At 49.8% G+C, this 14,616-nt stretch overlaps 1 long non-coding RNA gene across 1 annotated transcript in view; it reads left to right on the top strand.

Moving 5' to 3' along the window:
* The first annotated feature begins 19 nt into the window (after nt 1–19).
* Nucleotides 20–14,616, top strand: part of LOC117799872 — a 24,894-nt gene continuing 10,297 nt past the window's right edge. The window contains exon 1 of the long non-coding RNA XR_004623017.1: nt 20–491. This is a non-coding gene — a long non-coding RNA (uncharacterized LOC117799872). The remainder of the gene's footprint in view (nt 492–14,616) is intronic.

Raw genomic sequence — 14,616 nt, forward strand, 5'->3', positions numbered from 1 at the left:
CCCCGGGGGTGGAGGCGGGGGTCCTTGAAGGGCGCGTCCAGCGGGTTATTCGCGGGGCCTCGGACTAGTTGTTTTTTTTTTTTTTTCCCTTTTTCCTTTGAAAGTCTCCCTTTTGCCAAATGCTCCCAAATTCGCTAAAGCCCGCCGATTTGTGAATTCTGGGCTGCCCGCTGCCCGAGGTTTGCGGGTCGGGCGCAGACAGCTCGGGTGTCCCTTGTTTCCCAGGAACAGTGAAGGTAGCGGACCCAGCGCAGCCCCCAGCTTTAGTGTGGTGACCCTGTGCCTTCAGCCCAGCAGACAGTGCAGGTAATGGGTGTCCTCCTAGCTCCTCTGAGCACGGACAGCGCAGGTGACGGCCCGCGTGCAGTCCCCAGGCTTCAGAAGTGTGTCCCCTGCGCCGTTGGGCACAGATACTTCGGATAAAGGACCACAACAGGTAGCCACCCCTCCTTCAGTGGGGTGCCCCCTGTCCCCTGGCACAGACAATGCAGGTAATGGGCCCTTGAGCAGCACCCCAACTTCAGGGTGTCCCCTATCCTGCATACAGAAAGTGCAGTTAACAGACCATGAGCAGCACCCCCAAGTTCAGCAGGTGTACCCCTTCCAGCTACGCACAGGGGTGGCAGTAACAAGCCCACGAGCAGCACCCCCCAACTTCAGCATTGTGCCCCGTGTCCCCAGGGATGATGGTAATGGGCTGTCGGGATCCTGCAGGAAAGTCCTCCAGGTGGGGGCTTGGAGGCTGGAGTAAACCAGACCCCACTCAAGTTCCATGAGAAATGAGGAGTTGAGGTGTTTATTTGGAAGAGTAATTTCCCTTTTTCTATAGAGACAAAGTCGTTGGTCTACTTTAGGATGAAGGGAATTGCTACTTAAGGAATAAGTGTGTTTCCCCTTCTCCCAGAAAGTGAAGCAGGTGTACAGGCCGCAGGTGCCTACTTATTCCCACCTGACGACACTTCTCTGTAAGACCCTGAGTTTTGAACATAAACACTTGAGTAAATGATTCAGCTTGTCACACGGCATCAACGTTCAGAAGAAACAGCAGATATATTTGATGTAATGTACTATTCATGTCGGTGACTCACTTTTGCTAGAGGTAAAACTTTTCATTAACTCAAACCTCATGGGCTTTTGTCGTTTCTCTAGTTGAGCCACAAAGGAAGACTTAAGTAGCTCTCAGTATTCCGGATTTGGTGCAAGAGTTACTTAGTTTCCCTGCAGGTAGAGCATTGCAAGGGATAACATTTTCTCTGTTCCCTTATTGCTTACAAAGGTATCCTGAACATCTGTTTCCTAGGAAATCACTTTTGTTAGAAAGGGAAGATGAGATTTACTGTTTGTGTGTTTTTAAAATATAATTTGCTACTTAATCGAACGGCATTTATTTGATTGGCCCGAGGATAGGATTTAGGCCAACATCTAGGATTAGGTGTATTGTGTNCCTAGGAAATCACTTTTGTTAGAAAGGGAAGATGAGATTTACTGTTTGTGTGTTTTTAAAATATAATTTGCTGCTTAATCGAACGGCATTTATTTGATTGGCCCGAGGATAGGATATAGTGGCCACCATCTAGGATTAGGTGTATTGTGTTTTTTTGTCGTCAGATACAGACTTTGATGATGTCTTGTCGTTTGTCTAAGATGCTGTTTCCTAATTGATCAGTCTTTGCACCGGAAGAGTTACAGTGAGGGTAGATAAAAATTCAAAATTATTCAGGATAGCCTTTTACCTTTTAAAAGTTGAGCTTGACTTCCTAATTTTACTGTATGTATCATCTAGATATTCTGAGGTGCCGTATTTTCTCAGTAGTTTCTTTTGTGGTGGAGTCAGAAGGAGAGTCTTTGGGAATTCCTTTGGATAGAGGCATGCTCGTGGCTTCAAGGGGCTTGGCCTCAGGAGCCCTGGCCTGAGTTCTGGAACTGCTTGCCTGACGCTGGGTGAGTCAGGTTATCCCACAGAGTTTCTGTTTCCTACTTATGAAATTGCTGGAAGGTAATATCTATGTCTTTTTATACAGAAACTGTTCTGCCTGATGAAGAACAACTAAAAATGAGGTGATTTGGGCTGTATTATTCTATAAATAATAGTTTAAAAAACCCCTGTTGTATATTTTATTGCACAAAGAGTCCTCAGAGGGCTGCAATGAAAGATTGAGATCTCAGAGCACGTTCATGTTCCATGGATACGTTACTTACAGTTTGCACAGGTAGGAAGGTAAGTGGAGAGAAATACGACAGAAGGGGGAAGAAGGTGTGAAACATTCATTAGGTAGGTAGCCTTCTACCTTTCTCAGGAAAGCCTTGGGCCAGTGTACTTTTGGAAGAAGAGGGGGAATCCTGTGGCTTTGCTGCAGACAGGGGAGTTCCAGGTCTGGGTAAAGCTGACAGGGGCCCCAAAGGAGAGCTGAGTGCATTCTGCAGCAGGGTGTGGGCAGGGCGGGCTTCAGGGGTGGCTGGGAGTCTCCCGTGTGACAGTTGTGACAGGTGAGGGCTGCGAGCAGGTTCCTGGCTGAGGACAGGAGAGGCACAGGTGGAGAGCTGGCCAAGCACCTCCTTCTGGGCCACCAGCCTCACCCAACACACACAACCTCATAGTCTGTCCCTGTCACTCCAGTTCAGACTGTCAGAGTTGCCAGGCCGAGACGTTTGTTGGTGCTTCTTTCTTTGCATGTGTGTGAAGTTTCAAAACTTTGATTATGGGAATGACAGGTCATCAGAACGTCTGTTACTCTTTTATTTTCTGCTCTTCTTTAAGTCACTGCAGTGAATCGTACCTGCTAGTGGAAGGGGCTATCTGTGGGTTATTTCCTATTTTAATTAAACAATGGGAAAACGACCTTTTGAAATATTAAAAAAAATCCTTCGTGAGTGTTCATGTTTTTTCTCTTCCAGGAACCAACTTCCAGTATGAGACATTATTTTTTAAAGTAAAACCCAGCCTCCGAGCTGTCACAGGGCATGTGCCCTCTGTGAGGGGGACACATGGAGAAGGGGTGTAGGTTGTTCAGGAGCTCGGGGAGTGGCTCAGTGTGCTTCCACAGGAGATCGAGCCCCCTGTTAGCCTTCTCTGGCGGGGGGCTGCTTACCTTGTGGCTTATCCTGGGTTCCGGAAGCTTGAGTCACTTACGACTTGAACTGGGGAGTTTACGAAGAAAACAAAGAAGGGTGAAGGGTGCCCGTATCCTTTGTCCTCGGACAACTCCATATAGCAAAGGGGCTCTTCACCTGTGAGGCGTGTTGGGATCCCTGAGGGTGTGGGTTTTGCTTCATGGGCTGAGGTTGTGTCTTCGTCCTTATCTGGACCAGAGCCGTGTTGTCTGGCTGTGGAGATCCAGACCCTTACATGTGGACATTATTATTTTTAAGAAAGAAATATGGACATTTGCTTTGAGATAGAAATACCAAATGGAAAACTGCAAAGTTGCATGTAGACATGATGATCAAACGTGGGGATCTCTCATTAGTAGGGCCAACAATGTAGAGGCGCCCATATGAGAAGGGCCAAGGAATCACGTTTGATAGAAGTGTGCTGGGCACACGCAGTGTTTTGTTCTCTTATTTGCCCTGTTCCTCTGAACGGAAAAATGGAGTGGTGACTGGAGCTTGATTTCTGATTTTATGGAATGAGAGACAAGTGAATTGAAAGAGCAGTGTTCATGCTGACGTGGTGCTCAGTGCCCAGTGAGCGAAGGTGGGAAGCTGGGACTTGGGAGCGTTGGTGTTCAGGGAGGAAGTTGTCTGAGTTTCCAGCACATCGAGTCACTTGGCTGGTCTGCCTAATCCAGCCAGGTCCTGCCTTTTTAACAGCAGCTTGAGAATGGCTTGAAACCCTAGGGCATTGGCTAAGCAGTCTAGATGAGACACTGTGTGGGCCAGTGTAGACACAACCCAGGGAATTCCAGAGCTAATGATGAGCACATTTCTGAGGCCGGAGTTTGCTTCTCTGTGAGAAGCGTTGAGCTGGAGTGGAAAGAATTCACTCTGTCTTTTCACTCACCGTGTGAGCAGGTCTGAGCCTGGCAGGGCTGATTGGATCAGACAGCTGAGAGGTTGTGGGCTGTTGCTTGCTCCCTCCCAAGGACAGGGACTGGGCTCCCCGCCCGGCCAGCCCTCTTGCTGCACAAGTGATAAGAAGGTTGCTTCGTGTTTGGTTCTGGAGCCCACGGCTCAGCAGGGTGGTGGCAAGCAGCCCACAGGCAGCGCTGGTCATGCCCAGTGTGTCACCTGCTCCCTGGGGAGGAGATGCTGCCAGATGTCATCTGTGTGGGTTCCGTGCATTCAGCCAGCAGAAGCCNTGTGTGGGTTCCATGCATTCATCCCAGCAGAAGCCCTTCTTCCAGAGCCGGACCCCTGAGAAATCCTCTCTCCACGTTCCTGTGCTGTGTGCAACAGGTCCCTTTTTCTTTGGACCTTGAACTCTCCACTCCTGCCGTTAGGTGCCGAGGCCACACAGGACCCCAGTCTCCGTGAAGGCCCAGGTCTGCGTGGGGCGGACGTTTGGGACTGAGGCCGAGCCTGGGCAGCCTGCTGACACGGCTGCAGGCTCCTTCCTGAACACCGGTTTGTGAGGACGTCACAGGAACGAGGGACAGGTGCACAGGTCTGCCTGAGCACAGGAGGGTTCCGGACACCAATCCCAGGTGGTTGGTGCAGGGAGGAGAGTTGTCTGTTTCCCAGGACCTCGGCCAGAGGGAGATTTGGACCCTGGGAAGTGTCTCTGCTCAGCTTTCTGGGATGAGCACCTCAGCAAGGGGAGGAAGTGTGTGTGCTCACCTGTCATTGAGGAGGGTGTCTGGTTTCAGGTTTCGTGTGCAGGTGGATTCCTCATGTGGCTCATTTTCCTGATGGTGTTCAGGGTGCAGTAGGTAGACCCCCTTGTCCCGGGCATCCTGGCTGTTCAGGAGCCCTGGGGCACCTCTCCCCCCAGGGCTTTGGACCAGGAAATGGGAGGGAATCAGTGGTGAAACCATCAGTGTAGACCTCCACTTCACCCCTGCTGAGATGGACTGGTGACTTTGACAACTGCTATGGAAATATGAAGCAGGTGACTGGGCTGGGGTGCTGAAGGGAAGGTGGGGGTGGTGCTTGCTATTCACATAGGGGCCAGGTAGGACTTCACTAGGAAGGTGATACTTGAGTCAGTATCTAAAGAAGGTGAGTGATATCACATCAAGAGCATTCAAAATGGAAGAGAAAGCATGTGCAAAGGCCCTGGGGTAGGACAGGAGCATACCAGGTATGTCCAGCAGCAGCAAGAAGGGCCCTGTGGCCACAGGAGACAGCTTAGGACATGATCTCAGAGAGGTGACAGAGGGTGACAGAAAGCCATCGCAGGGCCCTGACCCCAAGAGACCCTGTTTCACTGGGCTATCCTGGCTACAGTGTGGAGAACAGATGATACAGGGTTGAGGATGGGCAAGGGAGGTCAGTGATGAAGCTTTTCCAGCAACTCAGGCAAGAGATGAGCTCCACTGTGTACCAGACAGGTGGCCTTGGAAGGAGTGGTTAGTCCTGTTCTGGGTACATCTTGAAGATGGAGCTCATGGGATTTGCCGACAGCTTAGATACCGGGGATGGGAGAAAGGAGGAACTGGGGTAACTCCCAGCTGTTGTGGGTTGTCCTGAGCGAGGGGAAGGAGGAGGTTTCTGGGGGTTGGAGGTAGTCTGTGGTCCGCATGCTGAGGAAGGTGCCTTTCATGATGAATCTGCTGATATTTGTGTCCGGGAGAACATTTCACATCTCCTCCCTCAGCAACGTTCAAGTACAAGTATCCCCCACTTTTGAAAAGTTCATGGTAAGACACTTAGCTTTTTGGAAAGATCTATGTTATTACCCGGCTTCAGTAGCAGGAAGAAACCTCAGGAGCATTTGCCTCTTAGGAAAAAAGTCGAAGAGTGAGCATTGCGGTCAGCATCTGTTTTGGGGAGAAGCACAACAGAGTGAGCGTGCACCCCAACCAGCTCCTTCCTGGGAACCGCTCTTTGCGTCCAGCCACCAGCGCTTTGAATTGTGTCTGTGAGCGTCTGCTGTGCTTTATCTCCATTTATGCTGGGCATCCATTGGGAGTTGTGTCCTGAGGCCTAAGAAAAGCCAAAGAGAAGTAATTTTGGGGTCTGAGCATGCTCACTGATTTTTCCACATGAATGAATGGTAGTTCCTCCTTTGGTTTGCACCGTTTCTGCTGTGAAGGGTTTCATGGGAACACTGTACTTTCAAATAGCAGGGGATCCTGTACCCCATGCTGCAGGTTAGCTTGAGTCTTGTGCTGCACAGAACATTCCATGACTTACGGATTGGTTCCATGGAATTTTGGATCTCTCACACCGTTTACTCATGTTGCCCAGCCCCACCCCGGCCTCTGGCAACCGCCAATGTGTTCTTCGCACTTATGAGCTCATTTTTTATTCCACTTAAAATGAGATCATATGGAATTTGTCTTCCTCCATTTGTCTTTCTTACTTCAGTTAGCTGTCGGATCCATCCACGGTGTTGCAAATAGCAGAATTTCTCTTTTTACGGCAGAATATTATTCCGCTGCGTATGTATTTTACTGTATTTTCTTTTTCCATTCATCCATCGGTGGACACTTAGGTTGTTTACACACACTAGCTATTGTGCCTAATGCTGCAGTGAACGTGGGGATGCAGGTGTCCTTTCAAGGTAGTGTTTCTGGTTTTTAGGGTAAATACCCAGAAGTGGGATTGCTGGATCATAGGGTAGTTCTAGTTTTTGTTTTTTGAGGAACCTCCACACTGTTTTCCAGAGTGGCTGCACCAGCTCGCATTCCCACCAGCAGTGTAAGAGGGCTCCGCTTTCTCCACATCCTGGTCAACACCTGTTATCTCTTATCCTTTTGATAGTAGACTTTTTAACAGGTGTGAGGTGGTACCTCATTGTGGTTTTGATTTGCATTTCCTTGATGGTCAGTGATGTTGAGCATCTTTTAATGTACCTTTTGGCCACCTGTATGTTTTCTTTGGAAATCTGTCTATTCAGATCCTCTGTCCATTTTTTATTAGATTTTTTGGCTATTGTTGTACAAATTCTTTATATATTTTGCATATTGACCGTTTATGAGTTACATGATTTATAAATGTTTTCTCCTCCCATTTGGTAGGTTGCCTTTTTATTTTGTTGATGGTTCTTTTATTGTGTGGAAGCTTTTTAGTTTGAAGTAGTCCTCCTTTGTTTTTGTTTTGTTTTTTTGCTGTAGTTGCCTTTGCTTTTGGTGTCAAATTCAGAAGGTCATCACCAACGCTGATGTCCAGGAGCTTACTGTGTTTTCTTCTAGGTGTTTATGGTTTCAGAGCTTGTGTTAACATCTTTAACCCATTTCAAGTTAATTTTTGTGTATGTTGTGATGTAATGGTTCAGTTTCATTCTTTTGTACCGCACATATCTGTTCAGTTTTCCCAACACCATTCACTGAAGAGACTGTCCTGTCTGCACTCTTGGTTCCTTGGTTGTAAATTAAGTGAACATGTGTGGGTTTATTTCTGAGCTCTCCCTTCTGTTCTGTGTATCTGCTTTTATGCTACCACCAGACCGTTTTACTGATTACCGCAGCTTTGCAATGTAGTTTGATGTCAGGAAGTGTGATGCCTCCAGTTTTGTTCTTTCTCAAAATTGCTTTGGCTATTTGGGGTCTTTGCGGTTCTCTACAAATTTTAGGATTGTTTTATTGTTGTGTAAAACACCATTGGAATTTTAATAGGGATTGGATTGAATCTGTAGATAGTTCTGGGTCAGATGGACATTTTAACAATACTCTTCTAATCCATGAACATGGAATATCTTTTTATTTATTTGTATCTCTTTCAATTTCTTTCATCAGGGTCTTAGAGATTTTATTGTATAGGTTTTTAACCTCCTTGGTTAAATTATTCCTAGGTTTTTTTTTTGGAATGTGGTTGTAAATGGGATTATTTTCTTAATTGTCTGATAATTCGTTATTATGTATAGAAATGCAACTGATTTTTGCATATTGATTTTGTATCCTGCAACTTCACTGAATTAATTTTAGCCATTTTTTGGTGGCGTCTTTAGGGTTTTCTATAGGTAGTGTCATGTTGTCTACAAATGGTGACGGTTTTGCTTCTTCCTTACCAATTTAGATGCCTTTTATTTCTTTTCTTGCCTAATTGCTGAGGCTGGGGCTTCTAATACAATGTTGAATAAAAGTGGTGAAAGGGCATTCTTGTCTTGTTCTTAGAGGAGAAGCTTTCAGCTTTTCATTGAGGATGATGTGAGCTGTGGGCTTGTCATGTAGGGCCTTTATTATGTTGAAAGATGTTCTCTCTAGACCCACTTGTTGAGAGTTTTTTTTTTTTAATCATAGATGGATGTTGAATTTTGTCAATTGACATTTCTGCATTGATTGTAATAATCATTTGATTTTTATCCTTTTTGTTAGTATGGTATCTCATTGACTGACTTGCAGATGTTGAGCCATCCTTGCATCCCTGGAATAAATCCCACTTGCTCATGGTGTTTGATCCTTTTAACGTCGTGCTTATTTTGGCTTGCCACTCTTTGGTTGAGGATTTTTACATCCTTTGTCAGGGCTGTTGGCCTGTAGTTTTCCTTCGTTGTATTGTCTTTGTCTTGTTTTAGTTTTGGGGTAATTTTGGCCTCCAAAAATGCATTTGGAAGTATTTCCCATTCTTTCTTTTTCTTAAAGAGTTTGAGAAGGATTGCTATTCTGATTTTAACATTTGGTGGATCTCATCAGTGAAGCTGTCTGGCCTTGGATATTTGTTTGTTGGGAGGTTTTTGATTATTGATTCAATCTCCTTACTAGTAATTGGTCTGTTCAGATTTTCTGTTTCTTCATGATTCAGTCATTGTATGTAGGAATTTTCCATTTCTTCTAGTTTGGACAGTTTGTTGGCTTGTAATTGTTTATGTTAGTTTCTCGTGATCCTTTGTATTTCTGTGGCGTCCACTGTAATGGCTCCTCTTCTGCTTCTGGTTTTATTTGAGTCCTCTCTCTCTTTTTCTTAGTAGGTCTAGTGAAAGGTTTGTCAGTGTTATCGTTTCAAAAAAACCAGCTCTTCATTTCGTTGATGTTTTCTATCATCTTTTTGTCTTTATTTCCCCCACCCTCATCTTTGTCATTTCCTTCCTTCTACTAACTTTGGGCTTGGTTTGTTCTTCATTTTCTAGTTCCTTGAGATGTAAAGTTTTGTTGTTCATTGGAGATTTTTCTTGTTTTTTAATGTAGGTATTTATTGCTACAAACTTCCCTCTGAGAGCTGCTTTTCCTGCATCCCACAGGTTTTGGGAGTGTTATGTTTCCATTTTCATTTGTCTCAAGGTATTTTTTCTGATTTTCTTTTGATTTCTTCTTTGACTCATTGGTCGTCCAGTAGGATATTGTCTAATCTCGCATGTTTGTGTTTTTTTCTCATTTTCTTGTGATTGATTTCTGTTGTATACCATTGTGTTTGGAAGAGGTGCTCGATATGATTTCAGTCTTCTTAAATTATCAAGACTTGTTTTGTCACCTAACCTGTGCTTTCTCCTGGAGAATGTGCATGTGCACTTGAGAAGAATGTGTCTTCTGCTTTTGAAGTGAATGTTCTGTCCGTGTTAATCCACCTTGTGTGATGTGCCACTTGAGGCCGGTGTTTCCTTACTTTCTGTCTGGACCATCTGTCACACGTACTCTACCTTAAGACTTGGTGAGGTTCAAGTAGGAAATGCTCACCACTTTGGAGGGCTGCAGGCTAAGGAGTCTTTAGTCTCCTAATCATCATCATCTTCATGGTCATGAGCCTCCACTCTCGCCCCGTGGCCTCCTGAGTGCTGCCCTCCATGCGTCTGGCCCTTCTCCCCAGTGCTCTGACCACCTCAGTCCCCTGACCAAACACCTCTGTGGATCTCCTCTGAGCCCAGGCTGAGGCTCTGCCCTGGACGGGGGCAGCAGGTCCCCACAGGAGAGAACTGCCTTTCCTTCTGTCCTAGGGCCTTACACCTGCCCGTCTTCCTCTGGGAAGCACTCTCTTCTCCCCAGCCCTGAGCTCCTCCTATCCTCGCAGAGTCTTAGCTGGCTCTTTTTCTGCATCCCGGCCACAGGACTGCTGTGTGGGCAGAGTGACTGTGCCATCTGGACACCCTTCTCTTCCTCTTGCCGGGGTCTGCAGTGTGGCTGCAGCCAGTGTTGGCTGTGTGGGCAGCCCCAGCACCCGGGGGTCAAGTCTTGTGGGGGAGGGAGCAGTGGGGCTAGGCCACCCCACCCCAGGCTGAACTGCTGCCCCCTGGTGTTTGAGGAGAGTGGCTCGCTGTGCCCTGGGGTGATAGTACTTATTCTGGATCTTACTGATGTAATAACACATCTGCGTAGTACCCCTTCTTCTCTGTGGGAGCACCTCATTGTGCTTCCTGTAAATAGCACCCTCGCTGTGGGACTGGCAGCACTGGGCCAGCCCCTCCCCATATGGAGGCCTTGCACCCTGGCACAGCGGTTGCCCTGCGGGGGCACGGACTCTGGCCCCGGGGGCCTCCCCAGAGACTCCGGTTCTGAGGCCTGGTGTCCTTGTCTGTGAGGACGGTTTTTAAAGTTGGAATTCACGTTCTGCATGAGATCTCTGGGCACGTGTGTCTTAGGGGAGGGACTTGGGATTTTACTGTGGGTCACGTCCTGAGCTGACCCTTTCCTGGGGGTGCCCGTCCCTGTCCTTGGATCGGGCACAGCGTGGTGTGGGGAATTACAGGGAGGCTTGAGCAGGCTGAGGAGGGGGACGAGCCCTAGAATTAATCAGGGAATGAGAGGCCTTATTGGCAGACTGCCCCCGGGGGTCGGGGTGGGGGTGGGGACTCGGAAGGTCTTCACTGGGAGGCGGGGCAAGTATAGTCTTTCTTCCCTTCTAGGAGTAACTTCTGCTAACTTGTTTTATGAGCATCATATTTAATGAAAACATTTCTGGAAAACATTGTCTGTTAAAGACGGAATTAACTTACTCTTCAGTAAGTTGTGGTCACATGAAGCAATTGTAATTTTGTCCAGGTGATTTTGAGGTTTAGAGAAAACTCTGGCTTGTTCCGACTTAGATGACCCATGTTTGTGCATTCAGTGTGGGCAGGCATCTCAGGAGCTTTCCTGGGGATGTGCTGTTTGGTGGTGACGCATTTGCCCTCTGTGAGTCTCCTCTTGGTAAACTGATCCTCAGAGGGTGAGGATAGCCGTCTCATGGATCCTGGCAGAGCTGGTGTGGACCCCAGCCCCGGGGGGTGGCCCCTACCCATCCCGCATCCCAGACTCTATGAGACAGCCAGCAGTCCATACAGTTCTGTAGTTTGGCCAGTAGGAGTGAGTGGCAGGGGGAGGAGACAGTGTGGCCCAAGGAGAGGAGAGGGCAGGAGGGGCAGCAGGGGAGGGTACAGGTCTACACGGTCCTGGGGCCTCCCCGCCTGGCTCTCTAGCTGCCCACATTAGGACCAACCAGGAGCACCTGCTGCACCCAGCAGCTGCCCCCTGCCCCCTTCTTCTCCCTCCCCTTCGCCCCTTCCTTCCTCCCCCTCCTTCTCCCTCTTCTTCTCTCCCTTCCTCCTCCCTTCCCAGCCTTCCTACCCCACCCTCCTCTTCCTTGCTTCTTCCTTCCTCCCTCCTCCTCCCTCCTCACAGTTTTGCTGAAAGTGAACCACTTTCTGTGTTTTGTTCCTTATTAGTAGGCCCCTAAATAAATAATTAGGTGTATGTATTTTCCAACTCTGCAAATGTGCAGAGTATGGCTCGGGCATTAGGCAAAGGTTACGTGCATTCCTTCTTTTAAACCAGCATGTAGCAGCCTGTAGCTTTTCCAGTGAGCCCTGTTTGGAAAGGCCTCCTGGTTGTGTCCCCATCCTAAACCACGCTACTCCCTATGAGGTGGGCCCAGTGGAAGGGGTGGAGAGGGACACTGCTCCTTCTCTCTCCTTTCTTTCTGTCTCTAGAAGAAAGTGATTGTGCTCTTGTCCTGACTCTAGGTTGGCAAGGGGTAGAGAACAGAGCAATTAACAAGAAGGTGGACATACAGACGAATTCAGAATTCATCTCAGCCAGTGTAGAGGCCCCGAGGGGGAGGAAGGAGGCAGGGGTGCAGAGGCTAGTGGGTCTGGGGTGGGGGAGGCAGGGGTGTAGGGGTCCTAGGGGAAAGGAGGCAGGGTACAGAGGCCCTGGGAGGTGGAAGGAGGGAGAGGTGCAGAGACTAGAGGCTCTGGGCAGGAGGGGAGGCAAGGGTGTAGCACTCCTAGGGTGAAGGAGGCAGGGATACAGAGGCCCTGGTGGGCGGAGGGAGGGAAGGGTGGAGGCAGGGTGGGGGGGAAGGAGGCAGGGGTGCAGCAGCTAGAGGCTTTGGGGAGGCAGGGGTGTAGTGGTCCTAGGGGGCAGGAGGCAGGGGTGCAGAGGCCCTGGGGGGTGCATAGATGGTGAGCTGCAGGGGCCAGGCAGCGGGGAGGGAGGGCCAGGAGAGAGTGCGGGTGTGGGAAGCACCTCAGCCCCTACCTCTCCACGGCTTTCCTCTCTTGTGAGCTGAGGCTCCATTACTGAGACTTTCAGTTAGATGCTGGACCGTCTCTGCTAGGCTCCTCCAGCCTGTGGTCCCCACCCGGTCACTCTCTTCCATCCCAGGACACCCCAGGATTCTGTCTCGTCAGGCCATGAATTGAAGCCATTCCTAGTCAGGATTTATTCGTGGAGTTATTCTGTTTCACTGAGGCTGAGTATTGTCCTTTTCCACAGGGACAGGCTCCCTGGGAAAAGAAGTGTCCTTTCCTTGTGGCTGGGAGCAGAAGCCATTCCTGCAGAAGGGGTGCAGCCGTGGGAGGGAGGGCAGAGGGAGGACCTGGGATGGGGATCCCGAGTTTGCAGGGGAGGGGGGGAGTGTGGGAGGCAGGCACCCCAGAGAGTTGGGGCATGTAGGTCCAGCAGCAGCAAGGCTGCAGGTAGACGGCTAGCAGGGAGGTGCAGGGCGAGAGCTGGGCACAGCAGAGGGGACACACCGAGCCTCTGGCTAGAGGAGTGTGCGCTCGGGGCCTCACACCCGTCCCTGGACCGTGGGCTGTTTGGGAAAAGAGCTGCTTGACCGCTGGTGGCTGGAAGTTTTCTAATAGCCGTTGACATGGAATAAATTTGCTTCTCTTTTAATTTTTTGTCTTCTGGGGCCAGTGAGTGAAGGAGGGGAAGAGGTCTTGGGATTGGCCTCAGTCTGGCAGGAGTTCATTGCTTATAGTTGGAAAGATGTGGACTCTGGACAGCCCCGTGTAGCCGTCATGAATCGATACCTCGCTGCGGCCACACTGGTAAAACCTAGATGACCACAGGCTAGAAGCCCCAGATGGCTGCGTTCCCTGCAGGTGTGTGGGAAGATTCTCTGTCCTTCCTTTCTTGCCTTTGTGAGCATTACCTTAACTGTGAAAACGTTCCGTGCAGGAGGTTGGTGTGTTTGGTCTGCCGTGAATTTTAATTAAACTTAGACAGTGCCGTTCTAGCAACACGTGCGCTGTGAGATCTTGCGTGCTATTCCTTGTCCCTCCATGGTCTCTGTGGATGGAGAGCCTTGCTGATGTGACGTCCATCCAGAGGTGGACCCAAACAGAGTGCACCTGCGGTGGGCCCTCGGGCTTTCCTGGCTCACGCTAATTGCTCAGCGTCCAGCTCCCTGTCCCCTGTCCCTGGGCTCTGTCCTTGGGGTCCTTTTAGGCATGAGGGCCCTGAGGCTCCTTAATCCAGCTGGTTTCCGCGCTGATGCTCTGACCCCAGCCCCTTTGGCTGGGACGCTGGGCACCGTGTGCCTCTGACATGCCGTGGCGGGACCTCCAGTCCTGGCCCCATCGGTGGTGGTGGGCTCGCATGAATCTGGGCCGGACACAGGCCCAGCCGCCTGCCACCCGTCTTGGTGCGACCCAGATTGGTGGAGCCTGCTGGAGTGGATGTCAGGGAGCCACCCCGGGACCCCCAGTGCATGAGACGCTATGCACTCAGTGGAACTGAGCCTGCTGTGTGGTGAGTGTGTCCCCTCCGGGCTGCTACCCCCACCTCAGGGACGTGGGGTCATCTCATCCCCAGCAGCCCTGCAGCCGGACCCCGCAGGTGGGTTGCACAGCTGAGGACACTAAGGCACGAATTGCAGAGCCTTGTGCAGCTGGGAGAGGTCAGGCGAGCAGGGTGTCCCCAGAGTCCCGGCCCTCAGCCCTCTGCTGCTTATTCTCTCTGCTGCTTCTCAGCAGAAGGGACCTTGGTTGTTAGTGTCCTGCCGACGTCAGGTTCCAGAAAACTGAGCATTACTGTGGTCACCGGGTAGGGGCTGCAGGAAGCACCTGTCCCTGCCGCCTCAGCATCATGCTGCACACGTGCCCTGGGTGCCCACCTTGCCCGTCTCCACGGATGGTGCAAGGTGCGAAGAAATGCCACAGGAAAGGTTCACGTCTATTTCTGTGACGTGGGGAAAAGCGTGAAAAGTGATATGGGTGTTGAGTGGCTGCCTCGGCCTTGGAGACCATCTCGTGACATGGAGCCAAACAGCCTCCAGACGTGTCCGGCGGACTCGTCCTATAGGGCTCAGCCTCAGGCTGCTGCTCTGACGGAACGCGTCATCTCTTTGTTTGAAACCGCGATCTGGGTGCACAATGCA

Source organism: Ailuropoda melanoleuca, unplaced genomic scaffold, assembly GCF_002007445.2.
Source record: "Ailuropoda melanoleuca isolate Jingjing unplaced genomic scaffold, ASM200744v2 unplaced-scaffold5927, whole genome shotgun sequence".
NCBI lineage: Eukaryota > Metazoa > Chordata > Mammalia > Carnivora > Ursidae > Ailuropoda > Ailuropoda melanoleuca.